The sequence below is a fragment of the Schistocerca nitens genome, chromosome 4, assembly GCF_023898315.1.
Source record: "Schistocerca nitens isolate TAMUIC-IGC-003100 chromosome 4, iqSchNite1.1, whole genome shotgun sequence".
Taxonomy (NCBI): domain Eukaryota; kingdom Metazoa; phylum Arthropoda; class Insecta; order Orthoptera; family Acrididae; genus Schistocerca; species Schistocerca nitens.
The window spans coordinates 645585639-645601643 of record NC_064617.1 but is presented as its reverse complement, the minus strand read 5'-3'; positions in this window follow the sequence as shown (position 1 = coordinate 645601643).

Genomic DNA, 16005 nt, shown 5'->3' with positions numbered 1-16005 from the left:
AAGAAATTCATGCATGTGGAAACCTGCTTTAAGTGTATCATAAATTTGTTTAGACATTTCACAGGTAAGGACGAATGTCTTAACATACATATCTACGATTCTCAAAATATAGTAGTTTGCAAATGCGTCTTTTTGTTCTCACTATGGAGTGTTCTCCGTTTTCATCTTTCTTGACGCTCCTGGTAATGTAAACGCCAAGGCTCTTTGACATGAAGATAACATTTATTTCCTAGTCCCATAATGGAAGACTTGTAGCGTCGTTTAATTCCGGCACACTGTTTAATACTATATGTTCTGCTGCTGAAGCCATATTTCAACAAACGATACCAAAAACCTTCTTCCAAAAAAAAGTATATCCTTTTTAAACTCGAAAATTAACATTTTTCAGTTTCTCCATATATACAGCACAACTGGGCCCATAACCCAAGGTAACTCGTAAAATCTGGGGATTGCCTCTATTTAAAATAGTACATTAAAGCACAAGGTTACAAGGAATGACTGACTTCATTTTTTTTAATAGCAACCAAATCATACTGCTGACAACGTTTGCCCATTGTGGCCTTCCTTACATTAACAACCAAAAATTATTTTTGTCTACTATGGCCTTTTTCTTTAAACTGCAAGAGACACAACATATTCAGTTCATCACATCTAGATGAACTAAACCAACGACGATTGTAACATGAGATGACAGAATAATAAATAGTGTGGAAACAAACTCCTAAAACAACTTATTTGGCCACATTTGAACTTAGAATCATTGAAAGTTTTGGGGAGAGACAAATCAATAAGCGGATATATTTTGCATATTTTATTCAATAATCTCATATGGAATAATGTTCTGTAGTAACTCGCATTTAAGAAAGTTTTCGTTGTTCAAAAACGTGCAGTAAGAATAATATATGTTACTCACACACAATCATCATGTAGACATCTATTTAAAGTACTGGGCATTGTGGCTGCGCTGCTGCAGAATATACATAGGGGCGAAATAACACATTATTATGATACAAATTCATTACAGTAATACTTAAAACCTCACGCTGTTTTACGCCACGCAGAAAACATTTCTTCACATAATACGCACAGTGGACAGCACAATATAAAACAATATTGAGCAGGATGCCCAAATTGCGCCAGGCGATGCTCTAAGTATCCTGATTAGTATTAGGCACATTTAAGTACAATGAAAATCTTGGCGAAGAAAACTAATTATGTACTAATGACTGTAGATTGATTACATTGTTTCTCAAGCACAGTTTGACATCACGATTGTTCAGTAGAACTAGATCTGTAAATCTTCTCACAATGGTCTTCCAACTTCGAATGCTACATGCACTGAGGTAACAAAAGTCGTGGGATAGCGATATGCACACATACAGATGGCAGCAGTACCGTGTATACAGGGTACAAAAGGGCAGTGCATTAGTGAGCTGTCATTCGTACTCAGGCGATTCATGTGAAAAGGTTTCCGACGTGATTATGGTTGCACGATGGGAATTAAAAGACTTTTAACACTGAATGATAGTTGGAACTAGACCCATTTGACATTACATATCGGAAATCGCTAGAGAAGTAAATATTCGGAGATATACAGTGTCAAGAGTGTGCAGATAATACCAATTTGCAGGCATTACCTATCAGCACAGGCAACGCAATGGCAGAGCAATGGCGTTTATGTAGAGTTGTCATGGCTAACAGACAATCAACACTGCATGAAATAACCGCAGAAATCAATAGAGATGTACGACGAATGTATCCGTTAGGACAGTGCATTGAATTTTGGTGTTAATGGGCTACGACAGCAGACGACAAACATGACTGCCTTTGTTAACAGCATGACAGCACCTCTTCTGGGCTTGTGAGTACACTGGTTGAATCCTAGACTACTGGAAAACTATAACCTGATTAGATGACTCCGGATTTCAGTTGGTAAGAGCTAATGGTAGTGTTGGAGGGTGGCATAGAGACTATGAAGCAATGAACCCAAATTGTCAACAAGGTACTGTGCAAGCTGATGGCAGTTCCATAATGGTATATGGCATGTTTACATGAAATCAACTGGGTCGTCTGGTCAAACTCAACCAGTCATTGACTGGAAATGGTTATGTTCGGCTACTTGTTATCAAACCATGATAAAATTTTTGTGGATCAGAATGCGCCATGTCACCAGGTTCGAACAAATGATTTATCCACTCAGATCGCCCTAATGGATCCCTTCAAACATTTATGTGATGTACTCAAGAGGTCTGTTGATGCACAAAATTATGGATGGCTATAGAGGCATCAAGGCTCAGTATTTCTGCAGGAGTCTTCCAACGACTTGTTGACCCATGCCACATCGAGCTGTGGCACTATTCTGCACAAAAGCAGGTGTGACGCGATATTTAGCAAGCATCCCATGACTTTCACCCCTCAGTGTATTTATTCTCTCATAAAGTGTGTTGTAAATAACTCACTGCAGTTCCAAAAGACTAATGATGTACATAATTACAATACCAGCAGAAACAATTACATTCATTACTCCACAACAAGGTTGTCTTTAGCGCAAAAAGCGGTACACAACGCTGTGACTAAACTTTTTGGTCACATAATCAGTGATTTAAAATGTCTGATAGGCAGCAAAGCAAAATTTGTAGACGAACTGAAAAAGTTTCTCATTGATTGTTCCTTCCATTCTACAGAAGAATTTCTGTTAGTGTAATGTTAAAAAGGTGGTGGGTAGGAATTAGTAACTCACATTCATATATTTAATAATAATAACAAAAAACAGAAAACAAAAAACACATATAAATGATCAGCATGTAGACACATTTGCAAATTAATTTGCAAAATGACTTATTCCACATCATCAAAATTCTTGAGAAGTAGCATGAAAATGGTTCAACTAACCCTCCGCTAGGCACTTAAGTGTGAATTACAGAGTAACCATGTAGATGTAGATGTAGTTGTACTGTGAAAATGATCTATGGAACATGAAAATATCCATCTGCACTCAAAGTCTAAAGCAAAAATCTATTATCATTACAATGAAAACATTAGTTTTAAAATATATTCAATATCTTTGTAGTAGTATTAAACCCTGCAAATTCATATTCACTGTAACATCTGTCACAATATTTCTGGGATAGCTTGAATTGTGCATACGATGCTGAACTAAGTTTATAGAAATACGTGATTGCAAGAATTTGTTTATGGCTACAATGAGTTTAAGAACATTTATGTAGTTGAAGACAAAATCAATTTTACCACAGTGCAAACTTCTTGCATATATTAACAAAGAAATGAGGCTGTGTGTTGTAAGACCAAAAGCAGCGCCTGGTGAAGTTTTTGGGTAGTGGCAGCCATTAATTAAACAGCGTATAATGTTTTGGGCGATCATGGAAAGGGCTTAACTGACCTTATGTGTAACATAAAAACTGTGTCGAAGGTTAATGGAATAACGAACAGGTGGCCCCTTACATGAAGTTCTAAGAAACTATGAAAATTTTCTGAATCCTGGAAGCAACTGTATTATAATAGGAAGTGCTAATGATGTTTGAAGAACTTAGGGCACGCTCACCACAAAAGCACTAAGAAGTAAATTACAGAAAATTACAAATGTTAATTTCTCTGTTGCTGGTATTCCACAAAGACATGATCTTATAGAAAACTCGTGTGTCAAAAAAAGAAATAACAGTTACCAATAGAAAATTTGTCGAATCTCCTGAACGCCACATATGTGAAAGTAACAACTGCAGGAAGAAGTCATTTTACCAGGCATGGGCTATATAGAAATAAACTAGGAAAATCATTTATGAGTTGATAAATCCTTAATATAGTGAAAGCAGTTAAAGACAACAATAACCTGACCATGGTAGTTCCACCACCAAACCCAGCAACTGAAAATTTCCAACAAGAAAATGAAACTTAATCACTGACGACAGGCCCAGCACTAGAATCTTCACTCCCCACAAAAGCAGCTGAAGGAAATGATTCGTCTAGGACAGGGGCCTCCGCAAGAGCTTCATCACTATCAGAAGCAGCTACATAACACACAACTACATCACTAACAAGAAGAATGTCGAATGATGTGCCAGCAGTCACCATGTCATCAGATTCAACAGGAATTCCAGTATCAGCACATCTAGCAGGAAGAAATACAAGATGCAGGAAACCTCTGTTCCGAACGGATTTTTGGTATGAAGCCTCAGCACGAAGAAGCTAGTGACGCTAGACAATGCAAGTATGAACTTTTCTCAACCCAGCTGTAAGAACTTAAAAGTACTTACCTTTATTTTACAGTGTCTCGAAAATGAAGTTCTAGAAGTTGAGAAGAAGCCATTTATGTTTGTGTTGTATTCAAAGAAATTGATGCAAAAGTTATGAACTAGAAAACATTAGTATTCCACCATTTAGCTTTTTTAGTGGCTCTTCTAGGAAGGAAGCCAAAAATGGAGGTGTCTGCGTTTATGTACAATCAGGGACTAAGGTGAAAAAATAAGCAAATGTCGAATCAATGAGTGTAAAAAAAACATTTTGAGGTTACAGCACTTCAACTGAATGTCATGTGACTGTATAGATAACCATATGGTGACCCAGAAATTATTTTAAATAAGGTTGAGGCACTGCTCAACATCTGATAATGATCAGAAAACATGAACAAGATGGTCCATGTAGGGACTTTAATGTTAGTATGTAGGTAGATAGTTCAATTAATATTCACTTCTTCAATATTCTACACAGATACAACTTATATTCTAATACAAATTGCCCTAAAACAGTGCTAAACAGCTTAAAAAGTCTCACAGACAATTTATTTTCCAATATACAAAACTCAGATTCAAAAGATATGAATACTGACCTAGCAATATATGATCACATTGCACTTGTCATTAAAGTTCTCACAAGTCCAATCATATGAACAGAAGAATTTTACTCCTATGAAAATTGCAATCAGTCTGCTGTCAGACTGACTAACCAATCCTGGACAGAAGCATTGTCACAAGCGAAAACAAATGCTGCATACAATGTTTCCTTTTCTCTTTTCATGATAAATTTTGAAGTATGCTTTCCAAAAAGATAAGTCAAAATCAGCTCATCGAGGCATAAACATATAAATTCATGGATTACATCTGGCATTAAAAATTATTCCAAGACTATGAAAGACTCAACTCTGAAATGAAAACATGGATGACCCTAATTAAAAAAATATGTAAGAAATTACAAAAAATATATGTAGAAAGACAATGAATCCAGCAAAAGCCTAAGTGAAGATATATTACTAAGGACGTCAGACAATAAATCGAGAACTACATGGGAAATTGTTAAAAGAGAAAAGGAAAAAGCTGTAAAGAACAGGTCACGGAACTTAAATCTAGTGATAACATTAAAAAAAAGAAGGAAGCCTTGCCCAATTACAGTGATAACTTCTTTCTAAGTGTACCTGAGAAGTTAAGCATGAAATTTACCAAACAAAAGAAAATAACAGCACCAAGAGAAGTCAGCAGTATGAGAACAAGTCCCACTTAAGAACATGAAATGCTGAAAGCAATTAAAAGTATGCAGGGATGGATAAAGTGCCAATGCTACTAATACAAAAACTTGTATCACAAAGTTTAAAACAACTAGTAAACATTGCCAATTTATGAATTAGTAAATTCGTGTTCTCACAGAGGCTGAAAATTTCTAATATTAGACCACTATTCAGAAGTGGATATGCGTGTAAGGTAGAAAACTACAGACCTATATCCCTTCTTCAATCTTTTTTCAAAAATCTTTGAAAAACTGATGAAAATCAGACTCATAAACTACCTGGACACCTTCAATCTTTTGAGTTGTTACCAACATGTTTTTCATAGTGGTCAAAGCACGAAAAAAGCTATATAGACCTAAACGGAAGACATTGTTAGTAATTTAGAAAATAACAAAAGTGTGGTAGTGTAGTGATTCGAGAATTTCTGTGTAAATTCTAGAACTACCCAGCCTTCTACTGTCTCGAACACTCGATAATGTAGATACGAATGTGGAATGGTAAAATCCTACCTACTGCGCATCACATCTACATCTTCATCTACATCTATATTTATATTCCGCAAGCCACCCAACGGTGTGTGGCGGAGGGCAATTTACGTGCCACTGTCATTACCTCCCTTTTCTGTTCCAGTTGCGTATGGTTTGCGGGAAGAACGACTGTCTGAAAGCCTCCATGCGCGCTCGAATCTCTCTAATTTTACATTCGTGATCTCCTCGGGAGGTATAAGTAGGGGGAAGCAATATATTCGACACCTCATCCAGAAACGCACCCTCTCGAAACCTGGCGAGCAAGCTACACCGCGATGCAGAGTGCCTCTCAGGCAGAGTCTGCCACTTGAGTTTGCTAAACATCTCCGTAACGCTATCACGCTTACCAAATAACCCTGTGATGAAACGCGCCACTCTTCTTTGGATCTTCAATATCTCCTCCGTCAACCCGATCTCGTACAGATCCCACACTGATGAGCAATACTCAAGTGTAGGTCGAACGAGTGTTTTGTAAGCCACCTCCTTTGTTGATGGACTACATTTTCTAAGGACTCTCCCAATGAATCTCAACCTGGTACCCGCCTTACCAACAATTAATTTTATGTGATCATTCCACTTCAAATCGTTCCGCACGCATACTCCCAGATATTTTACAGAAGTAACTGCTACAATTCTTTGTTCCGCTATCATATAATCAAACAATAAAGGATCCTTCTTTCTAAGTATTCGCAATACATTACATTTAACTATGTTAAGGGTCAGTTGCCACTCCCTGCACCAAGTGCCTATCCGCTGCAGATCTTCCTGCATTTCGCTACAATTTTCTAATGCTGCAACTTCTCTGTATACTACAGCATCATCCGCGAAAAGCCGCATGGAACTTCCGACACTATCTACTAGGTCATTTATATATATTGTGAAAAGCAATGGTCCCATGACACTCCCCTGTGGCACGCCAGAAGTTACCTTAACGTCTGTAGACGTCTCTCCATTGATAACAACATGCTGTGTTCTGTTTGCTAAAAACTCTTCAATTCAGCCACACAGCTGGTCTGATATTCCGTAGGCTCTTACTTTGTTTATCAGGTGACAGTGCGGAACTGTATCGAATGCCTTCCGGAAGTCAAGGAAAATAGCATCTACCTGGGAGCCTGTATCTAATATTTTCTGAGTCTCATGAACAAATAAAGCGAGTCGGGTCTCACACGATTGCTGTTTCTGGAACCCATGTTGATTCCTACAGAGTAGAGTCTGGGTTTCCAAAAACGACATGATACGCGAGCAAAAACCATGTTCTAAAATTCTACAACAGATCGACGTCAGAGATATAGGTCTATAGTTTTGCGCATCTTCTCGACGACCCTTCTCGGAGACTGGGACTACCTGTGCTCTTTTCCATTCATTTGGAACCTTCCGTTCCTCTAGAGACTTGCGGTACACGGCTGTTACAAGGGGGCAAGTTCTTTCGCGTACTCTGTGTAGAATCGAATTGGTATCCCGTCAGGTCCAGTGGACTTTCCTGTGTTGAGTGATTCCAGTTGCTTTTCTATTCCTTGGACACTTATTTCGATTTCAGCCATTTTTTCGTTTGTGCGAGGATTTAGAGAAGGATCTGCAGTGCGGTCTTCCTCTGTGAAACAGCTTTGGAAAAAGGTGTTTAGTATTTCAGCTTTGCGCGAGTCATCCTCTGTTTCAATGCCATCATCATCCAGGAAAGTCTGGATATGCTGTTTCGAGCCACTTACTGATTTAACGTAAGACCAGAACTTCCTAGGATTTTCTGTCAAGTCGGTACATAGAATTTTACTTTCGAATTCACTGAACGCTTCACGCATAGCCCTCCTTACGCTGACTTTGACATCGTTTAGCTTCTGTTTGTCTGAGAGGTTTTGGCTGCGTTTAAACTTGGAGTGAAGCTCTCTTTGCTTTCGCAGTAGTTTCCTAACTTTGTTATTGTACCACGGTGGGTTTTTCCAGTCCCTCACAGTTTTACTCGGCACTTACCTGTCTAAAACGCATTTTACGATTGCCTTGAACTTTTTCCATAAACACTCAACACTGTCAGTGTCGGAACAGAAATTTTCGTTTTGATCTGTTAGGTAGTCTGAAATCTGCCTTCTATTACTCTTGTAAACAGATAAACCTTCTTCCCTTTTTTATATTCCTATTAACTTCCATATTCAGGGATGCTGCAACGGCCTTATGATCACTGATTCCCTGTTCTGCACATACAGAGTCGAAAAGTTCGTGTCTGTTTGTTATCAGTAGGTCCAAGATGTTATCTCCACGAGTCGGTTCTCTGTTTAATTGCTCGAGGTAATTTTCGGATAGTGCACTCAGTATAATGTCACTCGATGCTCTGCCCCTACCACCTGTCCTAAACATCTGAGTGTCCCAGTATATATCTGGTAAATTGAAATCTCCACCTAAGACTATGACATGCTGAGAAAATTTATGTGAAACGTATTCAAAATTTTCTCTCAGTTGTTCTGCCACTAATGCTGCTGAGTCGGGAGGTCAGTAAAAGGAGCCAACTATTAACTTAGCTCAGTTGTTGAGTGTAACCTCCACCCATAATAATTCACAGGAACTATCCACTTCTACTTCACTACAGGATAAAGTACTACTAACAGCGACAAACACGCCACCACCGGTTGCATGCAATCTATCCTTTCTAAACACCGTCTGTACCTTTGTAAAAATTTCGGCAGAATTTATCTCTGGCTTCAGCCAGCTTTCTGTACCTATAACGATTTCAGCTTCGGTGCTTTCTATCAGCGCTTAAGTTCCGGTACTTTACCAATGCAGCTTCGACAGTTTACAATTACAATACCGATTGCTGCTTGGTCCCCTCATGTCCTGACTTTGCACCGCACCCTTTGAGGGCTGTTGCCCTTTCTGTACTTGCCCGAGGCCATCTAACCTAAAAAACCGTCCAGTCCACGCCATACAACCCCTGCTACCCATGTAGCCGCTTGCTGCGTGTAGTGGATTCCTGACCTATCCAGCGGAACCCGAAACCCCACCACCCTATGGCGCAAGTCAAGGAATCTGCAGCCCACACGGTCGCAGAACTGTCTCAGCCTCTGATTCAGACCCTCCACTCGGCTCTGTACCAAACGTCTGCAGTCAGTCCTGTCGACGATGCTGCAGATGGTGAGCTCTTGAGCTCTGCTTTCATCCCGCTAGCGAGACTGGCAGTCTTCACCAAATCAGATAGCCGCCAGAAGCCAGAGAGGATTTCCTCCGATCCATAGCGACACACATCATTGGTGCCGACATGAGCGACCACCTGCAGATGGGTGCACCCTGTACCCTTCATGGCATCCAGAAGGACGCTTTCCACATCTGGAATGACTCCCCCCGGTATGCACAAGGAGTGCATATTGGTTTTCTTCCCCTCTCTTGCTGCCATATCCCTAAGGGGCCTCATTACGCGCCTGACGTTGGAGCTCCCAACTACCAGTAAGCCCACCCTCTGCGACTGCCCGGATCTTGCAGACTGAGGGGCAACCTCTGGAACAGGACAAGCAGCCATGTCTGGCCGAAGATCAGTATCAGCTTGAGACAGAGCCTGACACTGGTTCATCAGACAAACTGGAGAGGCCTTCCGTTCAGCCGTCCGGAATGTCTTTCGCCCCCTGCCACACCTCGAGACGACCTCCCACTCTACCACAGGTGAGGGATCATCCTCAATGTGGGCAGTATGCCGGGCAGCCACAGTCGTATTCCGATCGGGGGATGCGTGGGACGAGCTGGCCGTCCCTGATAAACCCCCATCCGGGACACAGTGATGCCCACTGGCAACAGCCTCAAGCTGTGTGACCGAAGCCAACACTGCCTGAAGCTGGGAGCGAAGGGATGCCAATTCAGCCTGCATCCGAACACAGCAGTTGCAGTCCCTATCCATGCTAAAAACTGTTGTGCAAAGAACGTCTGAACTAATCTACAGAGAGCACAAACAATTCGACACAAAATTTAAACGGTTATTAAAATACAAGATTGCCTAATAGGTGCAGTAATGCTGCTACTTGCGCACTGCTGACACAATGCTCGGCGGCGGAAGGAGACGACACGATTTTACACTATTCAGGTACTAAAACGCGATGCTACACTCTCAAATACTATAATACGCCCGAAATTTATGAAGTACCAAAAACACGCAAAGAAATTAAGAATTAAACTGTGTAACAAATAAGTGAGCTAAGAGTATACGACTTGCTGCTGGCAGCTGCTTATCCAACGGCGGCAGGGAGCACACTGTTTTTGTGTCCAGGTTTAAAATCAGTCGCGGGAAGAAAGTAGACACAGCGGTCGAACGGCACCGACAAGTACCTGCTGAGCAATCTGCAGACGTGTTAGCGAGATTGTGTGGAAGAACCATGGAATCTATATGCAGCTTTGTGCTTTTGTGTCACTGACTATTGTTATATGAAACAAGAACAGTTGAAAAAGTGCTCTTGTAGACTCCTGACTCAGCCTTGGTAGAGGCAAGACGTATTTTCTGATTCATTTTAAGAAAGTCATGGTAGTCAAGCCAACTTACTTTTAACTGTAACTCATTTTGTTTCTAATGTTCGACAGCACAAGGTACTTACAGATAGTTACATATATACGTTGAAAGTGTGAATTATATTGTGCAAGAAAGTCAAATAAATCGTTAACTGACGAAAAGGAAAGTTTGTATGTCTACTCATTTTATAAGTAGAAAGGGGTTTAATAGTTCCTGTACCTTGCGCTGTTCAACGGAGAAGAAGTCAAGAGATTTTCCAGCTGTAAAGAAGACAGGCTGCAAAATTGCAGGTAAGTCACCTCATAAAGAAGTGGAATGTGGTTTGGGGAAATAAATCAGTATAACCCATACTTACACTCACACTTTATGTTGTCAGAACGTTAGAGTAGGAATCAACCTAGATCCTTCCTACACCTTAGATATAGTAAACCACACAATTCTCCTTAATGAACTAGAGCCAATAAGCATTAGAGGAACTCAGAGGAAATTGTTTGAACTGTATCTCCAAGCAAGAACTCAAGTTGTTCAACTCATCTCACCTCAAAACAGGCAAAAAGAACGTTGGTAACAGATGCTGAGAAAGTGGAAGCAGGTGTCCCATGCGGTGGTGTTCTTGACCCCCTATTATTCTTGATATACAGAAATGACACTAAATGCCTCAACAGTTAATCCAAAATCATGTCACAATTGTAGATATAAGTGATAACAGAAAATCCTTATCCACTACAGCACAATGAGATCTGTAGTATGTACTTCAGTTTTTCATTACTATTAAATTAACGCTTAAATAAAACTAATTACATACAGTTCAGTACAGTACATAAGAAGAATGATAACCATTATTATTGAGTGACCAGAAAACAGAGAAAGTATGGTCTACAAAATTTTTGAGCATGTGCATTGATCATGACTTGAGCTGGAAAGACCATGTCATATACATAGCTCAAAAACTCAATTCCGTCTGTTTTGCACTGAGAGGAATTTCTAGAATTTGTAACATAGAGTATGCATTATTAGTGTATTTTGTTTATTTTCTTTGTATTTTATGTTATTGATTAATGTTTTGTGGTGTAACGAACTCTCAGCTGAGAGACATTTTTAAATTGTACTTAAACACCATTAGAATTATTACAAACAACTCTCCACAAACACAATGCAATACAGTACAACCTTTGTACATATTCAGAAGTGTACAGCATACAAGAACATACATGAGTAGTTTACACATACAGTCCGATTTCCATAAATACAACACACTTACCAGTAAGAACCTACATTTAGAAAGAGCTCGAGAAACAAAAATTCGGAATATGTGATCCATTATGGAACGAAGCTGGAGAAGCCCTGACAGTTTCAAGGGAATGGACGATGAGGGAATTTTAAGTTATAATTTAAAAATTACCTGTTAAATAAATGATTTTATAATAAAGATTATTTTGAATCCCTAACAAATACTTGTATTTTTTTTCATTGTCATTCGAATCATGCTGTGCTCACCGTGATTTTTTTATTAAGTTTGTATATTCGTCTAACTCTAAACGACGTGTTAATGCGTTTCTCAAAGTTACTGCATATATGTCAAATTTCTATTTACTTGTTGAGAGAGCATGTATAAGATCAATGCGTTAGTTCATTGTATCAGTTTTTGAATACACGCTAAAATGTTAATTTTATATTAATTTATAGAGTTGCGCTGTGCTTATTGCTGTACGATATTGTGACTATACCTGCATCATGTAAAGCCCGGTCCACACGCAACGATCTGTCTGCGCAGACATCGGCGCAGATGTCTGTACATGCAAAAGATCGCTGCAAATGTGGTGTGTTCACACGGCACAAACCCCAATCTACTACTCGCCCGCCATCTGTCGGTGTAGAAAAGAAATATCAGTGGCAAGCGACTACGCTCCCCGTAAACGTCAAAAATTTAATTTAGTTATTTTGAAATATAGAAATGGAGGAAGTTCTGTTGTGGTCTGTGTTCGCAACTTGTGTTGCAAAAAATATTCAGACCAACCGCAGGAAACAGAGAAAGTGGTCAAAATGGTGTCGACAGTGGCTGCTAAAGCGAAAGCAGTTTTCTCACGTACATTTACTGCGAGAGTTGCAGGGCGAACCTGTTTTGTTTTACATTATCTCGTGTTCCATTTCCTGGCACATTGACACTCCAGTTTCATCTTCAATTGTACTCCTGCTTGGTCTTGGCGTTTCTTGATCACTAAGAAAGCCAAGCAGATCAAAATACCATAACGTTGGCTGGTACACTTGATCTACTCTTACACCAGATCTTCTAGATTTCTGAACTTTGGATAACTCTTTTCGGTAAACAGTTCACTGACAGACTTAATTTACTTGACTTGCCTTCATGAACTCATCCTTCAGGACAGCGTAAATACCTTCACATGTGTTGGGTATCATTTTACTCAACGCTTGTTTCGATATTGCAATTGAAAATTCCAAATCATTGTAGCTCCTTCGTATAGCTAGGAATCTTAATGTTACCGCCAGCCGTTCATGAGGAGAAATCGCCCTTCCCATACAAGTATTTTTTCTCATAATATGAGGGGTTACAAGCTTTAAGAGATAATTATAAGTTTCGACATCCATCCGCAAATAATTTCCCCAGTTCGCAACGATTTTTTTACCGTTTTTTACTGTTTTTTTTTACCGTTTCTCTCCCCCCCATGAACCATGGACCTTGCCGTTGGTGGGGAGGCTTGCGTGCCTCAGCGATACAGATAGCCGTACCGTAGGTGCAACCACAACGGAGGGGTATCTGTTGAGAGGCCAGACAAGCGTGTGGTTCCTGAAGAGGAGCAGCAGCCTTTTCAGTGGTTGCAAGGGCAACAGTCTGGATGATTGACTGATCTGGCCTTGTAACAATAACCAAAACGGCCTTGATGTGCTGGTACTGCAAACAGCTGAAAGCAAGGGGAAACTACGGCCGTAATTTTTCCCGAGGGCATGCAGCTTTACTGTATGATTAAATGATGATGAGGTCCTCTTGGGTAAAATATTCCGGAGGTAAAATAGTCCCCCATTCGGATCTCCGGACGGGGACTACTCAAGAGGACGTCATTATCAGGAGAAAGAAAACTGGCGTTCTACGGATCGGAGCGTGGAATGTCAGATCCCTTAATCGGGCAGGTAGGTTAGAAAATTTGAAAAGGGAAATTGATAGGTTAAAGTTAGATATAGTGGGAATTAGTGAAGTTCGGTGGCAGGAGGAACAAGACTTCTGGTCAGGTGAATACAGGGTTATAAACACAAAGTCAAATAGGGGTAATGCAGGAGTAGGTTTAATAATGAATAGGAAAATAGGAATGAGGGTAAGCTACTACAAACAGCACAGTGAACACATTATTGTGGCCAAGATAGATACGAAGCCCACACCTACTACAGTATTACAAATTTATATGCCAACTAGCTCTGCAGATGACGAAGAAATTGAAGAAATGTATGATGAAATAAAAGAAATTATTAAGATAGTGAAGGGAGACGAAAATTTAATAGTCATGGGTGACTGGAATTCGAGTGTAGGAAAAGGGAGAGAAGGAAACGTAGTAGGTGAATATGGATTGGGGCTAAGAAATGAAAGAGGAAGCCGCCTGGTAGAATTTTGCACAGAACACAACTTAATCATGGCTAACACTTGGTTTAAGAATCATGAAAGAAGGTTGTATACATGGAAGAACCCTGGAGATACTAAAAGGTATCAGATAGATTACACAATGGTAAGACAGAGATTTAGGAACCAGGTTTTAAATTGTCAGACATTTCCAGGGGCAGATGTGGACTCTGACCACAATCTATTGGTTATGACCTGTAGATTAAAACTGAAGAAACTGCAAAAAGGTGGGAATTTAAGGAGATGGGACCTGGATAAACTGAAAGAACCAGAGGTTGTACAGAGTTTCAGGGAGAGCATAAGGGAACAATTGACAGGAATGGGGGAAAGAAATACAGTAGAAGAAGAATGGGTAGCTTTGAGGGATGAAGTAGTGAAGGCAGCAGAGGATCAAATAGGTAAAAAGACGAGGGCTAGTAGAAATCCTTGGGTAACAGAAGAAATATTGAATTTAATTGATGAAAGGAGGAAATATAAAAATGCAGTAAATGAAGCAGGCAAAAAGGAATACAAACGTCTCAAAAATGAGATCGACAGGAAGTGCAAAATGGCTAAGCAGGGATGGCTAGAGGACAAATGTAAGGATGTAGAGGCTTATCTTACTAGGGGTAAGATAGATACTGCCTACAGGAAAATTAAAGAGACCTTTGGAGAGAAGAGAACCACTTGTATGAATATCATGAGCTCAGATGGCAACCCAGTTCTAAGCAAAGAAGGGAAGGCAGAAAAGTGGAAGGAGTATATAGAGAGTCTATACAAGGGCGATGTACTTGAGGACAATATTATGGAAATGGAAGAGGATGTAGATGAAGATGAAATGGGAGATAAGATACTGCGTGAAGAGTTCGACAGAGCACTGAAAGACCTGAAACAAGGCCCCCGGAGTAGACAACATTCCATTGGAACTACTGACGGCCTTGGGAGAGCCAGTCCTGACAAAACTCTACCATCTGGTGAGCAAGATGTATGAAACAGGCGAAATACCCTCAGACTTCAAGAAGAATATAATAATTCGAATCCCAAAGAAAGCAGGTGTTGACAGATGTGAAAATTACCGAACAATCAGTTTAATAAGCCATGGCTGCAAAATACTAACGCGAATTCTTTACAGACGAATGGAAAAACTAGTAGAAGCCGACCTCGGGGAAGATCAGTTTGGATTCCGTAGAAATACTGGAACACGTGAGGCAATACTGACCTTACGACTTATCTTAGAAGAAAGATTAAGGAAAGGCAAACCTACGTTTCTAGCATTTGTAGACTTAGAGAAAGCTTTTGACAATGTTAACTGGAATACTCTCTTTCAAATTCTGAAGGTGGCAGGGGTAAAATACAGAGAGCGAAAGGCTATTTACAATTTGTACAGAAACCAGATGGCAGTTATGAGTCGAGGGACATGAAAGCGAAGCAGTGGTTGGGAAAGGAGTGAGACAGGGATGTAGCCTCTCCCCGATGTTATTCAATCTGTATATTGAGCAAGCAGTAAAGGAAACAAAAGAAAAAATCGGAGTAGGTATTAAAATTCATGGAGAAGAGGTAAAAACTTTGAGGTTCGCCGATGACATTGTAATTCTGTCAGAGACAGCAAAGAGCTTGGAAGAGCAGTTGAACGGAATGGACAGTGTCTTGAAAGGAAGATATAAGATGAACATCAACAAAAGCAAAACGAGGATAATGGAATGTAGTCAAATTAAATCGGGTGATGTTGAGGGTATTAGATTAGGAAATGAGACACTTAAAGTAGTAAAGGAGTTTTGCTATTTGGGGAGCAAAATAACTGATGATGGTCGAAGTAGAGAGGATATAAAATGTAGACTGGCAATGGCAAGGAAGGCGTTTCTGAAGAAGAGAAATTTGTTAA